The sequence below is a fragment of the Oryctolagus cuniculus genome, chromosome 5 (assembly GCF_051225735.1).
Source record: "Oryctolagus cuniculus isolate XC-2025 breed Fujian yellow rabbit chromosome 5, ASM5122573v1, whole genome shotgun sequence".
NCBI lineage: Eukaryota > Metazoa > Chordata > Mammalia > Lagomorpha > Leporidae > Oryctolagus > Oryctolagus cuniculus.
Genome location: NC_142871.1, coordinates 53,266,094 through 53,281,332, shown reverse-complemented (window position 1 = coordinate 53,281,332; position 15,239 = coordinate 53,266,094).

Sequence of the window (15,239 nt, the reverse complement as noted above, 5' to 3'; positions counted from 1 at the left end):
TCTGCATGTGCATGTCAATATTTTTTAAAAAGACTATTCTTTTCCAGTATACCTATGCCAAACATCAGTTGGCTATATATGGATTACTTCTAGGGTCTCCATTCTGGTACCTTGCTCTATGGATTTTTTTATGCCAATGCAATTCTCTTTTTTTGGTTGTTTGTTTAATGACCTACCTTTGCTTTACTTTATACTCAAAAGATTAACCCTACACTAAGTAAAGAGTTCAACAATAGTAGGAAGAAAAAAAGACACTGTTCATGACCACAAATCATAAATGCACAAAATGTCAATTTCATTGTGCTATATCAAATTTTTAGTACTCAGTTACCACAGAGCAGGGAAAACACATGGTATTTGTCTTTTGGGGACTGGCATATTTCGTTCCATTAAGTATAATGGTTTCCAGTTGCATACATTTTGTCGCAAAAGACAGGATTTCATTCTTTTTTATGGCTGAGTAGTATCCCATAGTGTATGCATACCATAATTTCTTTATCCTGTCATCAGTTGATGGACATCTGGGTTGATTCCAATCTTACATATTTTTAATTGAGCTACAATAACCATGGAGGTACAGACAAATGTTTTATATGATGATTTCATTTCCCTTGGGTAAATTCCCAGGAGTAAGATTGCTGGGATATATGGTAGGTCTATTTTCAACTTTCTGAGGTATCCCCATACTGTATTCCAGAATGTTTGTAGTAGTTTACATTCCCACTGTTAGTGGATTAAGAACCATTTTCCCCATATCCTCAACAGCACTTATTACTTGTTGATTTCTATATGGCAATCATTCTAACTGGAAAGAGGTGAAACCTCATTGTGGTTATTTGCTTTTCCCAGATGGCTAGTGATCCTGAGTGTATTTTCATGTGTCTGTTGGCCCTTTGAATTTCCTCTTTTGAAAAATTCCTGTTCAAGTCTTTTGCCCATTTCTTAACTGAGTTGTTTGTTTTGTTGTTGTTGAGTTTATTGACCTCTTCATATATTCTATGTGTCAGTTTTATCAGTTCCATAGTTTGGAAACAGTTTCTCCCATTCTGTCAGGTGCCTCTTCACTTTGTTTAGTGTTTATTTTCAGTGCAGAAGCTTCTCAGCTTGACATAATCCCATTTGTCTATTTTGGCTTTGATCTCCTATGCTTCTGGGGCCCTTCCCAAGAACTCCTTGTCTATGCCATCATATTGCAGAGTTTCCCCACTATTCCCTTTTAGTAATTTGATGGTATCAAGTCTTGGATTTAGATCCTTGATCCATTTTGAGTTGATTTGTGTATGAAGTGTAAAGTAGGTCTCTTGTTTCATACTTCTGCTCGTGGAGATCCCATTTTCCCAGCACCATTTGTTGAAGAAACTGTCCTTGCTCCAGGGAATGCTTTTAGCTCCTTGTCATAGATTAGTTGGTCATAGATGTATGCATTGATTTCTGGAGTTTCTATTCTGTTCCATTGGTCTACATGTCTATTTTTGTGCCAGTTTCAGGCTGTTTTGATTATAAAATCCCTGTAATATTTGTTGAAATCTAGTATTGTGCTGTGTCTGGCTATGCTTTTGTGGTATAAAATTGCTTTATCTAGGGGTCAGCGCTGTGGCATAGCATGTAAAGCTGCTGCCTGCAGTGCTGGCATCCTGTATGGGCACCAGTTTGAGTTTCAGCTACTTCACTTCCAATCCAGCTCTCTTCTATAGCCTGAGAAATCAGTAGAAGATGGCCCAAGTTCTTGGGCCTCTGCACCCACTTGGGGGATCTAGAAGAAGCTCCCTGCTCCTGGCTGCAGATCAGCTCCAGCCATTTTGGTCATTTAGGGAGTGAACCAGCAGATGGAAGACTTCTTGCTCTCTCTGACTCTGTCTCTGTAATTCTGCCTTTCAAATAAATAAATAAATATTTTTAAAAAGAGTGCTTCAACTATTCAGGGGTTATTGTGTTTCCATACGAATTTGAGCATCATTTTTTCTAGAGCTGAGAAGAATGTCGTTAGTATTTTGTTTGGAATAGCATTGAATCAGCAAATTCTTTTTGGTAGTATGAACATTTTGATGATATTAATTCTTCCCATTATGGATGGATTTTTCTATTTTTGTGTCATCTATTTCTTTAATGTTTGTTTTGTAATTTTCATTACAGAGATCATTTACCTCTTTGTTTAAATGTATTCAGAGGTATTTTTTTTTCTGTATCTATTGTGAATGGGATTGATATTAGAAGCTTTCTCTTAGCCATGGCACCATCTGTATATAAAAAGGCTATTGACTTTTGTATGTTAATTTTATATCTTCCTACTTTACTAAACTCTTTTATAAATTTTAATAATCTCTTAGTGGAACCTTTTGGTTCACATATATAAAGAATCATGTCATCTGAAAATAGGGATAATTTGAATTCCTCATTTTTTTAATTTATTTTTTATTTGACAGGTAGAGTTATAGACTATATATAGTGAGAGAGAGACAGAGACAGAGAGAAAGGTATTCCTTCCATTGGTTCATTCCCCAAATGGCCACTACAGCTGGCACTGTGCAGATCCGAAGCCAGGAGCCAGGTGCTTCCTCCTGGTCTCCCATGCGAGTACAGGGGCCCAAGCATTTGGGCCATCCTCCACTGCCCTACCGGGCCACAGCAGAGAGCTGGACTGGAAGAGGAGAAACAAGGACTAGAACCTGGCACCCATATGGGATGCTGGCGCCACAGGCAAAGGATTAACCAAGTGAACAATGGCACCGGTCCCTTGACTTCCTTTCTAACTTGCTACCCTTTGAATTCTTTTTCTTGACTAATGGTCCTGTCTAAAACTTCCAGGACTATATTGAATAGCACTGATGAAAGTGGATATCCTTGTCTGGTTCTGGATCTTAGTGAAGTTATTCCAACATTTTCCCATTCAATAAGTTGCTGGTGGTGGGTTTTTCATAAATTGCCTTGATTGTATTAATGAATGTTTCTTCTACACCCAATTTGCTTCTGGTTTTCATTATGAAAGGATATTTTATCAAATACTTTCTCAGCATCTATTGAAATAATATATAGCTTTGTTCTTGAGTTTGTTAATGTGGTGAATTACATTTATTGATTTGTGAATTTTGAGCCATTCCTGAATACAAGAGATAAATCTCACTTGGTCTGGGTGGATGATCTTTCTGATGTGTTGTTGGATTCAATTAGGTAATATTTTGTTGAAGAATTTTGCATTTATGTTCATCAGGTATATTGGTCTATAGTTCTGTTTCTCTGTTTTAGGAATTAGGTGATGCTGGCTTCATAGATGGAGTTTGGAAGTATTCCTTCCCTTTCAGTTGTTTTTGAATAGCTTGAGAATAATTGGAATTAGTTCTTTAAAAGTCTGGAAGAATTCAGCACTGAAGCAATTCGGTCCTGGGATTTTTTATGTTAGGAAGATCTTTATTACTGATTCAATCTCTGTCTTGTTTATTGTCCTGTTTAGGTTTTCTATGTTTTCATAACTCAGCTTTGGGAGATTGTCTGTGTCCAGGAATCTATTCTTTTCTCCTGGATTTTCCAATTTGTTGGCATAAATTTCTTGGTAGTAAATCCTAATAGTTCTTTTTATTTTCATAGTATCTGTTGTTTCCTTTTTCATCTATGATTTTATTAATTTGGATCTTCTCCCTCTTTATTTGGTAACTAGGCCATTAGTGTATTATTTTTTTTTATTCTTTAAATAAAACAGCCCTTGATCTCACTGATGTGTATTTTTCTGTGGTTGTAATTTCTCCTCTTTTTTCTCTAATATTAATTATTTCTTTCCTTATTGTAATTTGGAATTTGGTTTATTGTTTTTCCAGTCCTTGAGAAGCACTGATAGCTCATTTATTTGGTGCCTTTTCAATTTCTTAATGTAGGCACAAATTGCAGCTTCCCTCTTAATGCTGCTTTTGCTGTATCCCTTAAGTTTGAATATGTTGTAATACCATCTTTACTTGTTCCAGCAGTAATTTGATTTCCCTTTTGATTTAGTCTGTGACTCATTGTTCATTGAGGATCATATTGTTCAGTCTCCCTGCATTTGTATATGTTCTAGAGATTTTTACATTGTCAATTTCCAGCTTCATTCCATTGTGGTCAGAAAGTATGCAATGTATGGTTTCAATTTTGTTTTAAATTTGCTGAGACTTGCTTTAAGGCCTAGTATACTGTCTACCCTATAGAAAATTCCATGCACTGATGTAAAGAATGTGTATTCTTCAACTGTGAGGTGAAATGTTGTATATATATATTTGGTCCGTTTGGTCTGTAGTGCCAATTAACTCTTGTTTCTTTGTTGATTATCTGTCTAGTTAATATCCATTGCTGAAAGTGGGGTGTTGAAATCTCCCATTACTCTTTTTTAAAAGATTTATTTATTTATTTGAAAATTAGAGTTACACAGAGAAAGAAGGAGAGGCAGAGAGAGAGTGGTCTTCCAACTGCTGGTTCATTCCCCAATTGACTACAATGGCTATAGCTGCGTTGATCTGAAGACAGGAGCCAGGAGCTTCCTCCAGGTCTCCCATGTGGGTGCAGGGGCCCAAGGACTTGGGCCATCTATACTGCTTTCCGAGGCCATAGCAGAGAGCTGGATCAGAAGTGGAGCAGCTGGGATACAAACTGGCACCCATATGGGATGCTGGCACTGCAGGCATTGGCTTTTCCCCATTACGCCTCAGCACTGGCAACACCCCCATTACTCTTGCATTGTATTCTCCATCTATGCTAGTAGATCCATTAACATTTCTTTTAAATAGCCAGGCACCCTGGCATTGGGTGCATACACATTTACTGTATTCACTTACCCCTATTGAATCAATCCCTTCATCATTGCATAATACCCTTCTTTGTCTCTTTTAACAGTTTTTTTGTTAAAGTCTGTTTTGTCTGACATTAGGTTGACTACACCTGCTCCATCTTGGTTTCTATTCCTATGGAATATCTTTTTCCATCCTTTCACTTTCAGTCTGCATGTTTCTTTGTTGGTGAGCTGTTTTTCTTGTATGTATCAAATGGTTGGGTATTGTTTTTTAATCCATTCAGCCAGGATGTATCTTTTAACTGAAGAATTTATATGCCATTTATTTTCAAGGTTACAATTGATAAGTAATTACTTGACCCTGCCATTTTTTCATAAATATTCCTATTGTCTGCTTTGTATTTCCTTGGTAGTTTTATTGGGAGTTTTTCTGCCTTCATGTTCTTTCATAATGGTGACTATCTTTCTGTGTATCTCTGTGTAGCACATCCTTAAGCATCATTTACAAAGCTGGAAGAGTGGCGATAAATTCTGTGAATTGTTATTTTCTCTGAAAGATCTTTATTTCACCTTCATTCATAAATGAGAGCTTTGCATGGTACAGTATTCTGCACTGACAGTTGTTTTTTTTTTTTTTATTTTGAGACCTGGACTATGTCTCTCTATTCTCTTCTAACATGTATGGTTTCTAATGAAAAGTCAACTTCCACTTTGACCATTGCCTTGTCTAAAAATTATCATAGTCAGTGAACTCAGGGGGCTTCCATAACCTTGGCAGCTCATGACAAGAGCCTAGGGTGATTACTGAGGCCATAAACAAGAGTGTCAATTTGTTAAGTCAACAACAGGAGTCACTGTGCACTTGCTCCTCATCTAGGATCTCTGTCCTTAGTGTGCTGTACATTGAGATTTAATGCTATAACTAGTACTCAAACAGTATTTTTCACTTTGTGTTTCTGTGTGGGAGCAAACTGTTGAAATCTTTACTTAATATATGCTAAACTGATCTTCTGTATATAAAGAGAATTGAAAATGAATCTTGATGTGAATGGAAGGGGAGAGGGAGTGGGAAAGGGGAGGGTTGCGGGTGGGAGGGATGTTATGGGGGGCAAGCCATTGTAATCCATAAGCTGTACTTTGGAAATTTATATTCATTAAATAAAAGTTTAAAAAAAATTAAAAAAAAAGAAAAGTCAGCTGTGAGACTAATTGAGGATTACCTTAAAGTAATCTGGTGTGTCTCTCATTTACATTTTAGAGACTTTTCTTTATGTTTCACTGTTGAAACTTTGAATGCAGAGCTGACATCCCATATGGGCTCCAGTTCAAGTCCTAGCTGCTCCACTTCCTATCCAGATCTCTACTATAGCCTGGGAAATCAGTAGAAGATGTCCCAAGTCCTTTGGCCCCTGCACCCATGTGGGAGACCCAGAAGATGCTCCTGGCTGCTGTCTTCAGATTGGCATAGCTATAGCTGTTGCGGCCAATTGGGGAGTGAACTGGCAGATGGAAGATCTCTCTTTGCAACTCTGACTTTCAAATAAATAAATAAATCTTAAAAAAAGAGAGAAAGTTTAACTGCATGTGTTGTAGTGAAGATCTTTTCTTGTGATGTCATTGGTCTACATGTCTCATGTACTTGGATTTCCCTTTCTTTCTCTAAATTAGGGAAATTTTTGTAATTATTTCACTGAATAGGTCTTCTAATACATTATCTCTTTCCACATCTTCAGGAACTAACTGGGACCAATATGTTGGGTTGTTTGATAGTATCCTATAAATCTTCAAAACTTTTTTTTTTTTTTTTTTTTTTTTTTTTTTGACAGGCAGAGTGGACAGTGAGAGAGAGAGAGACAGAGAGAAAGGTCTTCCTTTTTGCCGTTGGTTCACCCTCCAATGGCCGCCGCGGCCAGCGCGCTGCGGCCGGCGCACCGCGCTGATCCGATGGCAGGAGCCAGGAGCCAGGTGCTTTTCCTGGTCTCCCATGGGGTGCAGGGCCCAAGCACCTGGGCCATCCTCCACTGCACTCCCTGGCCACAGCAGAGGGCTGGCCTGGAAGAGGGGCAACCGGGACAGAATCCGGAGCCCCGACCGGGACTAGAACCCGGTGTGCCGGCGCCGCTAGGCGGAGGATTAGCCTAGTGAGCCGCGGCGCCGGCCCAATCTTCAAAACTTTTTAATTTTTCTAATTTCTTCTTTTTTTGGTCTGAGAGATTTCCAGAGATTTGTCTTCTAGCTCAGATATTCTTTATTCTGCCTTACCAAGTCTTTTGTTAAGGCTCTTCACTGTATTTTTATTTGACATATTGAATTTTTCATTTCTAATATTTAATTTTGATTTCTCTTCAAAACCTCATTCTCATGGAACAATTTTTCTTTCAGGTCATGCATGGTTTTCTCTAATGAATTTTTTCCTGATTGCTTATGTATTTTTCGCTCTGGTAAACTCCCTGGTTTGCATGCATTCACAGAGCTGCCATAACAGCTATTCATTTCAAAATGGCGCTTCTCCCCAAGGGTTGCTGGGTGAATGCACCTGAGCTTCCTCAGCAGCTAATGTCCTCAAGATAGTGACTTGTTCCTGCCAGTTGCTTGACACATGCACTAAAACCAGCACATCCACTACTGATGTCAAAATGGCACCTTCCCCCAGCTGGTTGCCTTGCACTATTCCGAGGGGTTGGAGAGATAGTAATGTTTCTTTTTTTTTTTTTTTTTTTTTTTTTTTTTTTTTTTTTTTTTTTTTTCTGGATTGGTCTCATACACTGTCCTCTTTAGGGCTACAGGTGAAACTCAAAGACACTGTACTCTACCAGGCTCTCCCTCCAGCTATACCACCAGTGGTGTGGGCTACTGCAGTCTGGTGTCACATCACTCAAATGTTGAAGCCAGCATTGTGGCATAGTGGGTAAAGCCACTGCCTGCGAAACTGGCAACCCATATGGGCTGGATGCTTCACTCCCAATCCAACTCCTGGCTATTGGCCTCAGGAAATGAGCAGAGGAGGGTTCAAACCTGGATGAAGCTTGTGGCTCCTGGATTCAGCCTGGCTCAGCCCTGGCCATTGTGATCATTTAGAGAGTGAACCAGTTGGGAGATCTTTCTCTGCCTTTCCCTCTATATTTGTATCTCTGGATTTCAAATAAATAATATTTTTAAAATATCAAATATTGATAAGAATATAGAGAAATTGGATCTTTCATCTTTGATGGTGAATTTAAAATGATACAACTACTATGGAAAAATAGTTTAGAAGTTACTCACAAAGATAAACAGAGTAATGAGTAATCATAATGACCCAGAATTTTGAATTCAAAGTATTTACCCAATATATATTAAAATATATTCTATGCCACACAAAAAGTCAAACAGAAATGTGTAGAATTATTCAAAACAGTCCAAAGTAGAAACAAATCATATGTCTACCAACTAATGTAGTGATAAACAAAATGTAGTATATTAATATGATGAAATATTACTCAGCCACAGAAAATAATGCAGTACTACTAATACAGGCTGCAAAATTAATAAAGTCTTAAAATATCATGCGAAGTGAAAGAAATCAGACACAAACTATAATATATTGTGTTACTCCATTTATACAAAATTTCCAGAATAGACAAATATGTAGAAACAGAAAATGGATTAGTGGCTGCCATGGCTAAGGATGGGGAATGGGAACAAACTATTAAGGGGAATATGGTTTCTTGGTGTGGAGAGGGTAATGAAAATGTTCTAGCATTAGATACTGATGACAGTTGCATACAATTGTGACTGTACTAAAAATCATGGAAATGTACAATTTTTAAAAGTGAACTATATGTTGTTTGAATTATATCACAATAAAAAGTTGTTCCACTCTCTTCCAAATTGCATTATTTCTGAAAAGAAATCTGTGTTATCTTTGTTCCTCAGAGTACTATAGATTTTTCTTCCCCTGATTTTAAGATTGTTCCTTTTCTGGGATATTTAGCCATTTGGTTTTGATGTATTTTGTTTTAGCTTTTTCAAGTTTCTAATGCTTACTTGTTATTGAAATTCTTGGATCTTAACATGCTCACATTTTATTTCCCTTTGTGAACATATGAACTACACTAGTGTAACTTAAGTATATTATTCATTAAATTTTACTGTATGTGGCATTTATTGACCAGTTTGTATTGCCTAATTTTTCTAAGCTTATTAGTCATACTTCCTATTTTGCATGCCTGATATCTGTGTTTGATGTTAAATGTGAAATTCACCTTGATGAATGTTGGATATTTTTGTATTCTATTAAATTCTTCTAATTCCCATTCTATTGTATGGTTAAGTTGCTTGGATAACATTCAAGCTTTTCTTTTTTTTTTTTTTTTTTTTTTTTTTTTTTTGACAGGCAGAGTGGACAGTGCGAGAGAGACAGAGAGAGAAAGGTCTTCCTTTGCCGTTGGTTCACCCTCCAATGGCCGCCGCTGCAGCCGGCGCACCGCGCTGATCCTGGCAGGAGCCAGGAGCCAGGTGCTTTTCCTGGTCTCCCATGGGGTGCAGGGCCCAAGCACCTGGGCCATCCTCCACTGCACTCCCTGGCCATAGCAGAGAGCTGGCCTGGAAGAGGGGCAACCGGGACAGAATCCGGCGCCCCAACCGGGACTAGAACCCGGTGTGCCGGCGCCGCAAGGTGGAGGATTAGCCTATTGAGCCACGGCGCCGGCTCTCATTCAAGCTTTTCAAGGCTTACCTTTAAACTATATTAGACAAAATTAGAGCAGTCTTTAGAGTCAAGCAAATTTTCCTGAATTACTGAGGCAACACCCTTCAGAGTACTTTATTTGACATTTCATGTAGTACATGATTTCTATACTTTGCTTAGATTATATTTCTACACTTTGTCTAGTGACAGCTCCTGGGTTGTTCTACCTGTTCCTTTTATATCATTTTATCCTTAACTTTTCTAATACATTCCATGAGGAGGTACAGCACTCTGAAGATATTCTGAGTCCTCTCTGTGCAGTTATCTCTTCTCCAGCATTTTCTCTTTCATTATCTAATCCTCTTGCTATACCTGAGCTCCCAACTCATTTCTTCAACTCTGAGAAACTATCAAGATTTCCTGGTTCCCCTTTTCCCAAAGATGATTTTCTTTGGATATTAATCTGGGTCATTGTAGGGCTCACATCATTCGTTTCCCAGGTCTCAGTAATTGCTGTCTCATTTGTTTTCAGGATGTAAGATGGATGAACTGCAAGATGCTGCACTTCCTCAACCACAGAAAGATGCTAGAAAAATTAAGGAAGGACCACATTCCCAGGAAACTGACAGAAATTTTAAGTGGAGAATGCACAGAACAGAATGGTGTTCCATGCAGTAGCAAGGAGGACAGACATACCACTGTCAGCCACTCCTGCAACTACTCCTCTGGCTCCTGACTGGGAAGTTCCATCTTCCCAGATCAAAGTGACAGGAGGCTGAGCTGTGCACATACAAAGTCTAAGTGTAAGGACTCAGAATTCCCTGAACACTGAGGAGGAATCTTGTTAGGGGTCAAGGAACACTCTGCAGAGAGGATTAGTGTCCTGTACACTGCACATGCCTGGATGGAGGGAGTGCTGGCACTATAAGCTCACTTTAGGTTGTGAATCAGCAGGTTCACCCTGGCCTAGAGAAGGGCTCGGGCTGTAAACACACCATCCAACTACAGCATCCTCTCCCTCCACCGACTGTAGCAGACACTCCACCACATCCATCGTTGAGTGCCATTCTGAACTCCTACCCCACCCAAAAGCAATGGCCTGAGCTCCTTGGCCCCACCTACCACAATACTTGAAACTCAAGTGTAAACCTTAGAAACTTCCCTAAGCCCCAGAGGCACTTCCAGGAAATAAAACCTTCAATGACAACAACAACAACAGCAATAACAAAAACACTCTAGAGGAGGCAGTAACAGGAGATTTCCCAGATTAGCAACAATTAACATAGAAAACACAAAAAACCATGAACAAGGAAGGACATATGTCTCCCCAAATGGAGCACCATAATTTATTAATATTGGGCTGTAAAGAAGGGGAGACTGAGAAAATACCTGAAAAACAATTTAAAGGGGTGATTGTAAAGCTAGACAAAAACACAGAGAAATAAGTAAAGGAAATAAGGAAATCAGTACATGACCTGGATGTGAAATTCTGGAAAGAGATAAAGATATATTTTTAAAAATAGATATTAGAAATTAACTATCCAATAAGTCAAATTAAGCAATGCAGTGGAAAACATTAACAACACACTTGGAGAGACAGAAGAAAGAATATCCAATCTAGAATACATGACTACCATATGACCCAGTTATCCCACTCTTGGAAATATATCCAAAGGATGTAAAATCAGCATATGAAAGAGTTACCTATACTCACATGATTACAGCAGCTTAATTCACAATAACTGAGATATGAAATCTCCATGGATGTTCATCAACTGAAGACTGGAAAAAGATACATGATGGAACATTGCTCAGCACAAAAAAAGAATCAAATCCTGACATTGGTAACAAAAGGCATGCAACTGGAAATCATTATGCTAAGTTAAATAAGCCAGACCCCAAAAGACAAATATCATGTATTTTCTCTTATTTAAGTAGTTCATCTACATAGAAGTAGTATAAAAATTGTGTTTCTGGGCCGGCGCCACGGCTCACTAGCTAATCCTCCGCCTGTGGCGCTGGCACTCCAGGTTCTAGTCCCGGTTGGGGCGCTGGTCCTGTCCCAGTTGCTCCTCTTCCAGTCCAGCTCTCTGCTGTGGCCTGGGAAGGCAGTGGAGGATGGCCCAAGTGCTTGGCCCTGCACCCACATGGGAGACCAGGAGGAAGCACCTGGCTCCTGGCTTTGGATCAGCATAGCACTCCGGCGTAGCGGCCTTTTAGGGGGTGAACCAACGGCAAAGGAGGACCTTTCTCTCTGCCTCTCTTTCTCACTGTCTAACTCTGCCTGGCCAAAAAAATTGTGGGTCTGTCATATCATTTGTATATAGTTATAAAAAGTGCTTTAATGAATCATACCATAAATGACACTATCTTATTTGTTTATACTTTTTAAAGGTTTATTTATTCATTTGAAAGGTGGAGTTACAGAGAAGGGTGAAGAGAGAGAGAGAGAGAGAGAGAATGAATCTTCCATCCCCATCCATTGTTTCATTACCAAAAGGGACATAACTGCCAGGACTGGGCCAGGGTGAAGCCAGGAGCTAGGAGCTTCATACAGGTCTTCCACACAGGTGGCAGAGTCCTAAGGACTTGAATCATTTTCTACTGCCTTCCCAGGCATGTTAGAAGGGAGCTGGATCAGAAGTGAATCCAAATTCAATAAGTACTTACATGATACGCCAGTGGTTTAACATGCTGCACCACAACACTGGCTCTGCACACATTTTTTTTAGAAAACGAATGGAGTGGGAGAATATTAAGGAGCCTTTGGACACTAGTAATGCTTTGTTCTTAATTTGTGTGCTGATTATGAGTGTGATCAAAAACCCATTTATCTATACAGTGTATTTCTTGGTACGTATACTATATTTTAGTAAAATGTTAAAAGAAAAAAAAAGAAAGTGAATATAATAGTGGTTAACAAAACTTGGGAATGGTGTGCAACAAAGAAGGAGAGAGGACAGTTAATGGATCCTGGGGTGTAGTTGGGTAGGAGGAATAACCTATTTTTCTGTTGCACGGAAGGACAATCATAAATTCAATATGTTTAAATAGCTAGTAGACAGGACTTTGAATGTTCTCACTCAATGTTTGAGGTGATGTCAGCTTGGGTATGTCAGTTACACTGATCTGAACATTAAACATGGTATGCATGTTGAAATATTATATTATACTCTATAAATATGTATAATTATTATATATCAAATTTTTAATTTGTTAAAGATAAAAAATTAATTTCCTAATGTCATATATTAAAAAAAATTTCTGTCTTTCATTGGCTGCCACCCAATATCTGAGAATAGTTGCTGCCTATGTTTTTTCTGGCTTTTAGTTGTTGAATGTGGGATAGTTGGTCCAGTCTTACTTTATCTTGACCAAAAGTAGAATCGGAGTATGTACTTTTTATATTCCCCAATGTATGAATCAACTCCATTCCTTACTAAGTATAAGACATTATTACACTAAATTGTCTTCCAACTACTTCTGAGAGTTAGGTGATGGCCTCACAAATGCCCTAGACACATTGATCATATTATTTGTTTGTTGCTTCATATAATAGATATCTATAAGGTGCTGAATCAGAAGTGGAGCAGCTGGGACTCGAAACGGCGACCATATGGGATGCTGGAGTTTCAGGTGGCAGCTTTACACATCAAGCCACAGCACTGGCCCCTACTGAAAGACTCTTCAGCCACAGGTCTGCAAATACTAGCTGACAGAATAAAAAAGGGAGTGAACAATCCAACATGGGAAGTGAGATACACAGCAGACCCATAGAATGGCAGATGTCCTAAACAGCACTCTGGCCTCAGAATCAGCCCTTAAGGCATGCAGATCCGGCTGAAAAGCCCATCAGGATATTTCAGGCATGGAAAGCCAAGACACTCTGGCAAAAAAAAACTAAATGAAAGATCGCAAGTGAGATGGCAGTGGAAAGAACGGGTCATCAAAGAAGGAGGTACCTTTCTCTGAAGGGAGGAGAGAACTTCCACTTTGACCATGGCCTTGTCTAAATATGATCAGAGTCAGTGAACTCAGGGGGCTTCCATAACCTTGGCAGCTCATGACAAGAGCCTAGGGTGATTACTGAGGCCACAAACAAGAGTGTCAATTTGTTAAGTCAACAACAGGAGTCACTGTGCACTTACTCCTCATGTAGGATCTCTGTCCTTAGTGTGCTGTACATTGAGATTTAATGCTATAACTAGTACTCAAACAGTATTTTTCACTTTATGTTTCTGTGTGGGTGCAAACTGTTGAAATCTTTACTTAATATATGCTAAACTGATCTTCTGTATATAAAGAGAATTGAAAATGAATCTTGATGTGAATGGAAGGGGAGAGGGAGTGGGAAAGGGGAGGGTTGCGGGTGGGAGGGACATTATGGGGGGGAAGCCATTGTAATCCATAAGCTGTACTTTGGAAATTTATATACATTAAATAAAAGTTAAAAATTAAAAAAAATGTAAAAAAGAAAAAAAAAAACTCTATGAGTTGTGATCCTCGCTGTGAAGTAGCAGGTAAAGACAGCCTGCAGTGTTCCCATATGGGCACTGGTTTGAGTCCCAGCAGCTCCACTTCCAATCCAGCTCTCTGTTATGGCCTGGGAAAGCAGTGGATGATGGCTCAAGTCCTTGGGCCCCTGTACCCAAGTGGGAAACCCAGAAGAAGCTCCTGGCTCCTGGCTTCAGATCGGCTCAGCTCCGACTGTTGAGGCCATCTGGGGAGGGAACCACTGGATGAAAGACCTCTCTCTCTCTCTCTCTCTCTCTCTCTCTCTCTCTCTCCATGTCTGTGCCTCTCTGTAACTCTGTCTTTTAAATAAATAAATATTAAAAAATTTTCTTACCTAAAACCACCTTAGAACTTCATATGATGTGAACTTTTCCTTTGCCTATGTTTTGTTCAGGCTATTTTAAGTCAGACAGTTGAGAGTCCAGAATCCAGAGGAGAGACAATGTACATATGTGGTAGTCATCAACAAACATGAAATTTGAAGCTTATGGGACTGGGAGGAAGAATGGGTAGAGGTGCAGCACCAGGGAATGTCAACTTCTGTAGGCTGAGTTGATTCAGCATACAAACTAAGAAGCATTCAGGAAGAGAAACTACTACTGTTCCTACTACTACTACTACTACTACTACTACCAATATAAGCTTATAACACTAACTTTATGCCAGGCAATTTTCTAAATGCTATATAAATAAAACCCATTTAATCCTAACAACAACCTTATTTAGCAGATACTTTTATTTCCCATTTTACATAAGAGGAAAGTAAGTCATAAATAAAATTAACTTGTCAAAGCTTATTAGGCCATGAGGACTTCTCCACTATGAATAGGATTAGATACTCTTGTAAAACAGCTTAACAGAGCTCATCTCCTCTTGCCCTTCTGTCTTCTGCCATGTGAGGACATAATATTCCTCCTGTCCAGAGAATGCAGGTTAAATGGAACATCTTGGACCCTCATCACACAGTGATCTGCCATAAGCTTGATCTTGCACTTCTCAGCCTCCAGAGCTATGAGAAATAAATTTCTGTTCCCTATAAATTCCTGTTTTGTTATGGCAGCCAAGCAGCCTAAGACAGACACCAGAGTATAAACTGCCTTGCCATGAACTATGTCTGGAATCAGAAACATGATATCACATATGTTAAGAAAAGTTAAGCATTTGAGAAAACCTAAATTATTCAGCTTTGTGGAATGTTATTAATAAATCAGGTAAGGGTGGAGGACAGAAAGTGTCTGTTGGACTTGCCAACATCTAGAACATTGAATTCATGACATTAACAATCTCTAGTACCCGAGATGGAAA